Source organism: Ciona intestinalis, chromosome 12, assembly GCF_000224145.3.
Source record: "Ciona intestinalis chromosome 12, KH, whole genome shotgun sequence".
Taxonomy (NCBI): domain Eukaryota; kingdom Metazoa; phylum Chordata; class Ascidiacea; order Phlebobranchia; family Cionidae; genus Ciona; species Ciona intestinalis.
In genome coordinates, this window is record NC_020177.2 from 4,966,684 (window position 1) to 4,977,686 (window position 11,003).

General features: G+C 36.2%; 1 long non-coding RNA gene across 1 annotated transcript; it reads right to left on the minus strand.

Moving 5' to 3' along the window:
* Nucleotides 1-633: 633 nt before the first annotated feature.
* Nucleotides 634-5,156, minus strand: LOC101243007. The gene is made up of 2 exons (XR_182160.4): nucleotides 4,681-5,156; nucleotides 634-1,247 (listed from the first exon to the last, which is right to left on the minus strand). It is a non-coding gene; the product is annotated as an uncharacterized LOC101243007 (long non-coding RNA).
* Nucleotides 5,157-11,003: the final 5,847 nt, after the last annotated feature.

An 11,003-nucleotide genomic window follows, 5' to 3' on the forward strand; every position in this document is an offset into this window, starting at 1 on the left:
TCACTTCAAGGTAAAGAATGTAAATAGATTAAAAGCAAGATATGTATGTTGGCTTAAGGGTGGTGGTCCTTTATTCGCATATGGACCGTATTATATCGGATCAATAGGCGTGCGCACTTTGTTAAGTACACATGGCCCTTACAATGGATGGTAACATTATTACAAGTTATTGAACAAATAAAAACGAACCGCTAGGTGGAGCTGTTGAAGCGTAAAATTTCAACAGAACATCGTCAACATTATTGTAAAAGTGGTCCCGTAGGTGAATTTATTTTATAAATAGCCAACTCTATAAACACATATAAATATACACCGCAATGGCTTTGACAATACAACATGAACAAGTCAAGACGTCTTCGAATGGAATGCCATAACGATTCTCTGGTTAAATCCACAACTGCAGTACAAAATTAAAAACTGGTTACGTTTGCAAATCCGAGTCCTAAATACGAAAGGATTTTATAAGTGCAAGGAAGAATCGTGTTTAATATTTAACAGACGTGTTATAACGAGTAACGACTGTCGTTTTCAGCGCACGCGAGTTTATAGCAAGTAACATTCATTCATTCACCCACAAAGATTCCCGTGTGATAACTCATAAGCCGACACAAGGTGTATGAAACAAAACACAAGTTACATTCATTCCTTTCAATGAAAGTTTGTGTGAAGTTTTCTGTATTAGTAAGGTGTATAATGCACAAATACAAATATAACAAACAAAAACAACAAAGAACTTTACGTAGGAATGCTGGAAGCAACGCATGAACTTTAAAATACAATACATTAATACGGTGGCAACATTGATTTATTTACAGAATAACTGCATCGTGGACGTTAATACGATAGTTTATTTCCGAGATATTGTACCATGGGATAAGATGGGAAACCTCAAGCACTTAATATTCAAATATTCTGATTGCTTTTTAAATAATTAACAACGATCAATGGAAGTCGTGAGGATACGGTTATATAATTCTATCAATATTCTTTATTTATTACCAAATGAGATGATAAAATAGAATGTAAAGGTGTCCCATCTTTCCCCACCCTACTATATAATGATGTATATTTCGTTTATATTTCCTGATGTTAAACGTTTGTTTGAATATTAACTCAGTGAATAAGTTGAAGCTTGTCCCCTGTACACGTCGGTATATATGATCTCTATGAGAGGAAGAATGACGACAGCTGACGTCTGCATGATTTGGAACACATTCGACATATGAAGAGAAACTTCAATGGTACCACTGTAAAGATATAAAATATAGTTAAGAGATTAAAGTAGACATACTAATATTTATGCACCTGTATATTCTACATGTAAAAGCACATCCTTTAATTTTTATAAACCCTATATTAGCGGCACAACAGGCTGTATCTGTCCGGCACAGTGACCTGCGCGGTGCCTTTAGCCTATAGTCGTTACAGGTTTAAGGCTTGTTGTTGCTACCGTTGGGTTTTATTGTGCCAGACACTTAACCAAAGACTTTTACTCTCATTCTCCCCAAAGTATTTTTTTAGTTTTTCGTCACGAAGAATAAACAAAGCGTTTCATATAACATGCTGGGTTTATCGTTGTTTGTTCTGTTAAACCAAACGCCCATGGCGATCGTTGCTCTGTGGTTAGCCTCGTTTACATAAAACGACTTTAAAATGAACCTTAAGACCTCTAGCGGCCTTGAACCCATTGTTATTACAAGCATAGCTTCGTATTCATATTACCGCACTTTAAAAGCTTGACAGCGCTAATGAGGTATATAACCCCGCTAGCTTACCTGAGGAAATGCAGTAAATCTACAGCTCACTAGAGCATACAAGGTCAATAACACAACTATTGCTTTGCAGCCCATTATCAAAACAACATTATAAGCGTAGATATACCGTCCCACGCGAATAACCGTGTTATCTATTAGGCACTTTAAGGGCATTGGTTCTTTTTATTGAACTTTGATTTTTGTTGTTTTTTTTGCATTTGGTTATTTTAAAATTATACATCATCTCGTGTATATTGAAAACAACTAAATCATCATAGTTTACGTGCCCATTTATCACCGCTGTGCTCTCTTGTTGTTTCAATTCTTTGTCAATATTTTCGCCACGCCAACTAATAAACCCTTTGTTAAACCCCTAGAACTCAAATATGCCCTAAAAATATTTACTTAGCGGCAGCATTAAGCTAGCCAACGTTAAATTACCATACCAAGTTATAGGATCTTTGCAGATCAACAAATCAATCTAAAAACCGATAAGTTAATCAAGACATTAATTCTCACACCTTGCAATAAACTAAACACACCCAAACGCCACAATATTGTGCTAATTGATTTGTTTTTAGTTGCTCATTGAAATAAGACGAATGCGTTTTCGTTATTTCGTAAAATTTTCAAAGCAGGTTCTAGACGCAGATGTTACCAGTACTCGGAAAACAGCTTAATCTTTGCGGTTTGAAGCTTAAATTCGACATTCTTGGTTTACCACAAACGTTGGCAGTCGGGCAAAACATTTCAAACTAGAAATTCTGCTTCTATTTCGCATCAGTCATAATGTTACAGCGCATAATGTTTATTGCTTCTTATACTGGGTTCATCATTCCCGCCGTTTAAGCAATGCTAGTTCACTTATTTGACACTTTGCGTGCTGTATTGACTGTGTTTTGCTGTTAATTCCCACCTTTTCGCTATTTTTATTAATATGACAATAAGTTAGGCCTAAAAGTTTAAAATGAAGACAATTCTGTCATGTATATATGGACTGTTTTGTTCGTATTTTTAAAAACTGAGCAGATAACTCGTATTGGAATAGGAGAAAATAAGTAAATTGGTGGTTTAGTTTTAAACACGGGTTTTACATGAGATTGTGGTTACGGAATTTAATCTTTACGAGTGTTGTTCGTGGAAGACAATTATTCATTCATTAGTTAAGTCCACACTTGTATTAGTTATTACACAACATCAAGTACAACTGCGTATTGTTTGTATAACCTTGGACAAAGTTTTCTTTAGCAAGAATTTGTAAAAAGCATTCTGATCTTATCGTTGAAACTAGTGACCCGGTACAAAGAAAATACGATTTCTGTTCATTAGGAAAACACACAATAATGAGATAATTTGTTTTGCTGGATTTTTAAAGTTTTGTTTTCTATTCAAAATGGGTGATGGTCTATACCGTGGCACGCCATGGGATCTGGGATTGAGACCAAGGTTAGCCCTTTACCACGTATAAATTTTGTATTAATTTTACCGGATTATTCTAAGTATATGACGCTGTAAACATTTAAACTGTTATAAAACCTTGACCCTGGGGTTTAGGTTATACATGTTTTTTTAAATTTTAATTTAGAATATCTTATCAATTTATTTCGTTTTTGGTTCTATAATAAAAATAACTGACAAGGCTGTTTTAACCAGCCATTTGTTTTAAGGCACAAATTAAAACTATCGCCAGCGTTTGCACATGACAAAGATATTCCAAAAATGGCTGAGTTAGACCATAGTATACTGAAGTGATCGTACTCACTTCAGTATATACTATGGTTAGACACAATAACTGACACAGCCATTTTAACCAGTCGTGATGGTTTTTAGTTAAAGACATCAATTAAAACTATTGTCAGCGTTTATAAACAGCATAATAGCGGAATTCCAAAAATGGCTGCGTTGGACAAAATGAAGCGGCAACGAAGAATCTGTTTACAAATAATTACTAATACACAAAGACGGCAACTTATTTTAGAAGTTTGAACGCCAAGAGCAATTTACTAAGTATTTGACTGTTTCGCAAACTGTGAGAGTTTTGTTGTATTGCTGGAGTTATTTGACGCTACTTGCAAAACTTTTACCCACCTTTAGCAAAAGGAATTAATAATGCTTATAGTTAAATAGCTCATACAATAGTTTAAATATATTTTCTTATGAGCCTGATACCCGTAGTTAATAAACACCTGTATAAGTAACAGCCCGACAAAGTTCGAAACAAAATTAAACATTTTTTATTTTAATAATTTATTAGCAGATAGAATAATTAAGATGCTTAGACACAGCGAACATACTTTTGTACGAAACGGGTTTAATTAATGATTTCTTTATTTTATAAAAGCTTCTAGATTTTCCCTTTTAGAGCCAGCCGAGATATTTTGAACGAAGTGCTTTAACACCAGCCCAATTTTCATTGCTCGTTCAAACTAATTGTTTCTCGTTTAAACATTCCGTTCAAGCAGTAGCAAGATACGAGTTTAAACAACCAACCAAACTAGGTGACAAAATACACACGAAGTTGCGCAGACACGCCATAGAGCAAACACGAGTTTATTAGACTTCCAACATTTAACGAGCATCCTATATCACATTAAATATTCAACCTCGTAACATTTAAGACGTAGTTTAGAATACACCACACAGAAGCATGCGGTAAACATGGTACATCTTAAGCAACCCGACTGTTTTAATAAGCCGTTTTTAATATCTTACGCATATTTTACTTTTACAGCGCAAGGCGTGGCAATTACTTAAGACCAGTTGTTCCGTATGTTGGTTAAACTGTTAGCCATATCCCACAAAGTTATATACATGGTAACTCGTAAGCGGGCTTGAGGTGTATAAACAGAACATCATGTATTCATTTAAAGATAAATAAAACTCGAGTGACGTCACTTTAATGACGTCATGGTCGCAGATAACTTACTCTCTTTGTTTTTAAGGATCTTTTTACAGCTGTGGCAAACCGATTGTTTGCATTTCCTTCGCCTTCCAGCTTCCGCTGTATCAATGAACATCTGTGACGTCACAAGCAGAACGATTATGACGCAATACCACTGTTTGTAGTTCATAATGACGTAGTTTTTAACTTTTTAAATATTTTACAACTTTACTTTTTCTCGCTATCCCTGAAAAGTGAAATATAAATAGAAAATGTAAGACCTATTGTTTGTACCTCGCATCCTAGCGTCGCGTTCTTACGCAATCGATATTAATTATCCAAAAGCTGAAACGACAGCAGTGACACCCCTGCGGGTACCGCGTCGGGCGCCATTTTGAAATCTGGAACCATACCTACGCCTCTGTACAAATCTTACTTCGTCTTAATGCTAATTTCTCTTCAGCGACATTTTTAACAATGTAGTACGTTTCGTGGAGCAAAATAGCTCATTTCAAGGTAAATTCAAGTATTTTAAATCTTACCAGTTTGTTCTTATTAACCAAATCAACACTGAACACATACTTCTTGATAAGATTACCCAATCAAACGGACTTTGGTAAAACAGCCGCGTACGTGATAACCTGCACATGCTTTACACGTTAGCTTCTTTGTACTAATGCGGTCACATTCATAAAATAAACCGAAAGCCGACACAGCTTTAAAACAACTGGCAACCGAACCGACCACATTTTAACACATAGCCTAAACCACACCCCAGTCATGGAGCATTGTAATGATAATTCCCCCAACCACATCAGAATAAAGTGAAGGCAAACATATTATTAGTGGAAATTAACTTTATTATTGGACCGTAAAGCTAGAACGAACATAGCTGTGCCACAAAGCAACCTGAACCTTAAAGACAGTCAATAAAGCAAAGGCAGTGATTATTAGCGACGATTTATCCTTGGTTTCCCAGATACAAAAGAATTTCAATTATCCCCTATCTATAATCAGTTCTAATGCGAAGACATTTTTGGCTAAAGAGTACTGTGGGGTAAGATGGGATACCGTTAGCGCATAATACCCATACAGATAAACAATACCCACGTGTGTAACTGTGTGGGGTAAGATGGGATACCTTTAAAAGTACTGCGAGGTAAGATGGATACTGTTAGCGCATAATATTCAAGCATATTTCCTAATCGCGTTTTAACAATTAACAACATTCTTTCCCAGTCGTGAGGATACGGTTTATATATTTATGTAAATAATCTTTGTTTACTACCAATTGGGACGATACAGGAGCACGAAAACATGCACCATCTTGCCCCATCCTACTGTATTTACTTTGTGATAACATTTTCTTATTCACGGTCTGTAAATCTTGCGGCATTCTTGGGCCACGAAGCGACCATTGCTTGCCAAGTTGCGGCAGTGGCTGCATCTACACAGGAGTTAACTAGAACACTTTTACTGCGGAGGAGTAACAACACAAGTTGTCGGTACAAGGCCTCCCGTTAGACACAACGGCGCTTCTCCAACCGCAATGCTAGCATGAAGTTAGTATATGAACAAAGGGTTTAATACGCAAGGAATTCAATGCCACCAACATTGAATAACTGTCTGTACCCCGTTGACGACAAACAGACGCAATATTCGTATAACAATATAAACCGCTTTTTGTGGGTTTAAAAGAAAATAGCCGTGATTTAAATGGGCGTACAAGTTACGTACTTTGGCTTATTTTTGAAGGTTCAATGAAAAAGACAAATTGTTTTTTAAATCGCGCAATTTGTCTTGAATTCTTTGCTTTTATAACCTATGAGTCTGATTGAAACTTGCTGTTCGACGTAAAATACGCTACGAATAAACTGCTGTAAAAGAGCATCGGTAAAAAACGTAGCGCTGTTATATATTCAATCGAACACGCGCTGGTATTAAATAGCGACCAAAGGATTGAAAATCATGAACGCTGAGGCAAGCTAAACTAACCCGTACTAATAGGAAAACATGAAATAAAACAGGCCAAATATAACTTGACCTACATAACTGTAAATACCGTCCTACCCGCGGCGAAGTGGACGCCAAATACAAAGTTACCTTGAACCCAATCCATCATATGTATTGACAAGTATAAGGTTGCATACTTCACCATACTAGGTGGGGGTTACGAGTCACAGGTGCTATTCTAATGCACTTTCAACGACACAAGCACCAACAAAAGGGATATCATGTTACAGTTACAATTCCACTACAATGTTACCACACAGCACGCAAACGCCTCATTAACCAAGTTTGAGGGAACACAAAATGAAAAGACTTTCTATAAAAACCAAAACATTCCATTTCGTCGTGTGTTTAAATGAAGTCTTATATTTAAATAAATGCGAACATCTTTACACCACGGGTGTTCTGTTTGTACACCTCGTGCACGCTTACAGAGTAATTTCGTAGAAGACTGATTCGTTTTTGTCTTGGCAGTAATGGGCTACTATGGCCTGAACCCCAATTCCAGTTTCGTTCTTCGTCATAAAACTTTACCCATATATAGAAAAGAATTGTTTTGGTGGTAATGGACCAACTCTGCCCAAAACCTTTAGTGCCATATGACGCGCCTTGGTGCCGTTGGCCCAAACACCACGTGTTATCAGAAAGCAAACATAGTGCTTTGTACACAAGCACAAATATCTAATTAAGTTTCTGTCCTAACAAGCCATGCTGCCTTAACCGGTCGCCATTGTAATTATACGGAGTGTTGTAGCCACAAAACCCGCAACAACAATATCACAAGCAATTATCATGCGTCGAATGCGTGTTAAACTCGTGGTATTAACTTAAAGTCGGTAAAATTAACAGCAGAAGACGAGTTAAAATTTTAATATTGGTTAAATATGTAACAAAAACACACAAATTTGTAAATAAGTTTTTGGAAAACACTGCCGAAAAAATACATACTTGTAGGCGAGCACGAGGTGTATAAAACAGAACAGCCGGGTTATAACGACTTTCATTGCTCTACTATGCGAGTATAATTAATCCCATTCAAAATGGTCTATACGTACTTCACTCTTTTATTACGTCATAGATGCGGCGGATATAGCGACATTGTCACCGGAAAATCCCGTTTGTATAAAACACGCCACAGGCAAATCCGCAGGTTATTAATAACGAAGACGCAGACACACGACTTGATACGGTACAACCTTTATTAGCGTCTCTATTTGCTCCGTGGTGAAAAACTGCCATCTATATTGAACGAACTTTGGCGTATAATCTTGTCGGCTGTTGAAAGTAAGATCTAAAAGCATCATTACGGCTCCAACCTTGTTGCAAGTATAACTGAAACACACCCACCTAGTTTGCCCAACGATGTAAAATGAGTGAAGTGAAAAGAGCTAAGCTTATTCAAAGTAGAGACGAGGCCATTAGGAAAGGTTGGTATAAATGTTAATCCAGCTTAAAATAACCAAACGGAATGTAGACTTAACATTTAAACGAAGTACACGTCACTTTTAAAAGGGGCTTAGTTTTAACTTTTCAGCGCGGCAAACCAATAGACAGATATATAACAAAAAACTTTGACTGGTGAGTCTGCTACACAAATTCAATCCTTGCGAAAGCAAGTCAACTGTGCCCAACATTAATATAATAGGATTGCATGCATACACGTCGGTCGGGTCAATTCCGGCTTATACACATCAAGGGTCCTTAAGCGTTTTGCTGCAGGGCCTTATTATCTACACAAAAAATAGCAGAAAAGGCTAAAGAATCTTCCAGCACCATACACAGGACTTGACGAATCAATCTATCCAAATAAATGCACAAAATCTAAATTTTGTTGGATATTTCTGCTACTATACTACAACGACTTTTATGAGCTGTTAAAATCTACTTTCCTGATCTTGATTTCGAACCGGCACGTTAAAGTCGTTTAATTCTAAGTGCTGATATCTACGCCGATACGATGCACAACTATGAGCTTGCGGGTTGCGCTGACTGACGGTTAGCTATCAGATACAGGCTAGATAAAGAACCTGAGATAAACTTGGCTTTTTTTCGTGGAGCCTGGCGTGCGGTTTGCAAACCTGTTTACTTTCATAGCCTTAATCAAATACCGCACGCTCGTTTAGCTTTCAGAAATTCGAAAAGCAAGCGGACAAGAGAATGTTTTTATGGGGAAAGTTTAAAAATATTCTAAAACGTCACCAATTTTTGATACATTTTGTTTTCACTTTAATTATTTTTTTTAATTGTAGTAATCGCTTTTCTGTAATAAATTCAATACAAATGTATTGTAAATATAATATTTCAGGCGGGATTATTTTTCAATTATTTCTTTGGTTTTGCAAAAAATGGGCACACCGGTTCTAGTGTTGAGATGTAACGTTATTGTTTGCTGAAAATAACAAACATTGCGTCACTAGCTAAATATTACGATAAGCAAAGCAAACAATATTTCGTAATCGATCAAAATTTAATCAAGTTGCGAAAGATAGCGACGTTTTTTTGTACCCTAAAAGTATATTTTGATATTCTATTTATAAAGTTTGACACAAATGTTGTATTTTTTGTCCTTTTAACACTGTTGTATTTTCCTTTAACTCGAGTAAACATATCACCGCTGTGTGTCATGAGTCAGGTGGTTCTTTTTGATATTTCTTTGGTATATGTTGTTCCCGCCAGGTGTATTATATGGCTGAAATAGAACTTTTGGCAATTGTCAGAAAATTTCTTTCGCATTTCTTTTATTAGTTTTTAACGCAATAGGTTGTATTGGACCTAATAAAACTATAACCAACATATCCACAAGACATTTGGGAAATAGCAAACGATTTTTCCCACATTTTTGTTATTATTTTTTACGAATTATATTGTATTAAACCTAATACAACTAAAACCAATATATCCGTATATTATTTGAGAAAGGGCATCTAATGTTAAGTTTAAAACTCTGCAAAGTAAGGGTGAGGAAATATCCTAAAGTCAAAAGATAACAGTTTAATCTTCGACAGTTGGACCGCAAGTACGCAGACGATTGGTCACGCATATTATCCAAACGTGCTCAAGTAGTTAAAGCCTAATATCCATAACCAAGACTTGTCCAAAAACTTTCCATCAGATATAGGTTTGACAAGGACCATTTTAGAAAGCCATAATTGATCTAAACAAATTGGTACAAATTTCAGCTCGCTTCCGACAGAAAAAGCAACCAATAAGAAAACTTGCATAAACACAATAAAATATATATGTTCAAACGTAACGATTTGTTTTATTACATTGGCAGTTTTGGATTATTTAAACATTGAACAAACAAAGAAACGCTTGCGCAAAAACAAATTGCTGTTCCTTAAGTAAGAATCTTAAAGTCGATGAAAACGTTGGATACAGTAATATAATTTGCTATCTTTTCGAAAACGATAACAAAGATCAAAGAGAAGAAAATTAATGCAAAACGAGATGAAAAGTATGGGAAGAGCATTAGTTTTAAAGCGTGGCTGTTGAACTTAACTTATAAAACAAAACCACCAAAAAGAAATTCCTCCTAAGATAATCCAACAAGGAACAGTAGCCTTTTGAAACTCGCATTTAAAGTTTCATAAGTCAGTGTTTTTATACGAAGTCTAAGATAAGATTATAAATTGCAGCTAATTGAGCAGATGAGGCATTTTTGATTGACAGGAAATAAACAGAGCAATTTATAACTTCTCTCGTTTAATTTAGAACGACACCTTAAATAACCCTAACCCACGAAGCAGGATAATTTATCAAACGGGCTTAGAGTAGAAATATCATGATTCATTTGAAAGCTACCGGCTAATGCCTTGTACCAGTGGTGGATGTGATCAAAGTGGGGGGTCTTGTGTGCTGTGCAATTACAGTAGAACTTCATAAACGGGTTTGGTCCTAATACGTCAGGATTACACGTCGACATATTCGGCAACTTTTAACACCGTTTGTATATTTAGCGGGCACCTTAAACTGTGATGCGACATTGAGAAAATGGATGCTTCCATTTTCGGAACCGAGGTGCGTAATTGCATGGTCTTTACGCGGATATTTGCGGCTCAAATTCATATTCATTAACCGTTTTATCCAGACCAGGAAGTTTAGTTGGACATTCTTCATAGTCTAGTCTAATCCAATGCGGTCAAGGATGTAAAAAAGACAACACCACGGCTTTGTTAAGCATAGATCTTTATCCTCGCATGGCGGGGTAAATTCAAGAGTTAAAACACGGGTATTCTGTTTAACATATCTTTAACAATCCACTAGGTTGGGCCAAGGCCTACTAAAGATATCTTTAGTATGCCATGGTTGGACTAATTTCCACTAAAAGTGTCTTGACGAATATGTTGACAAAGAAA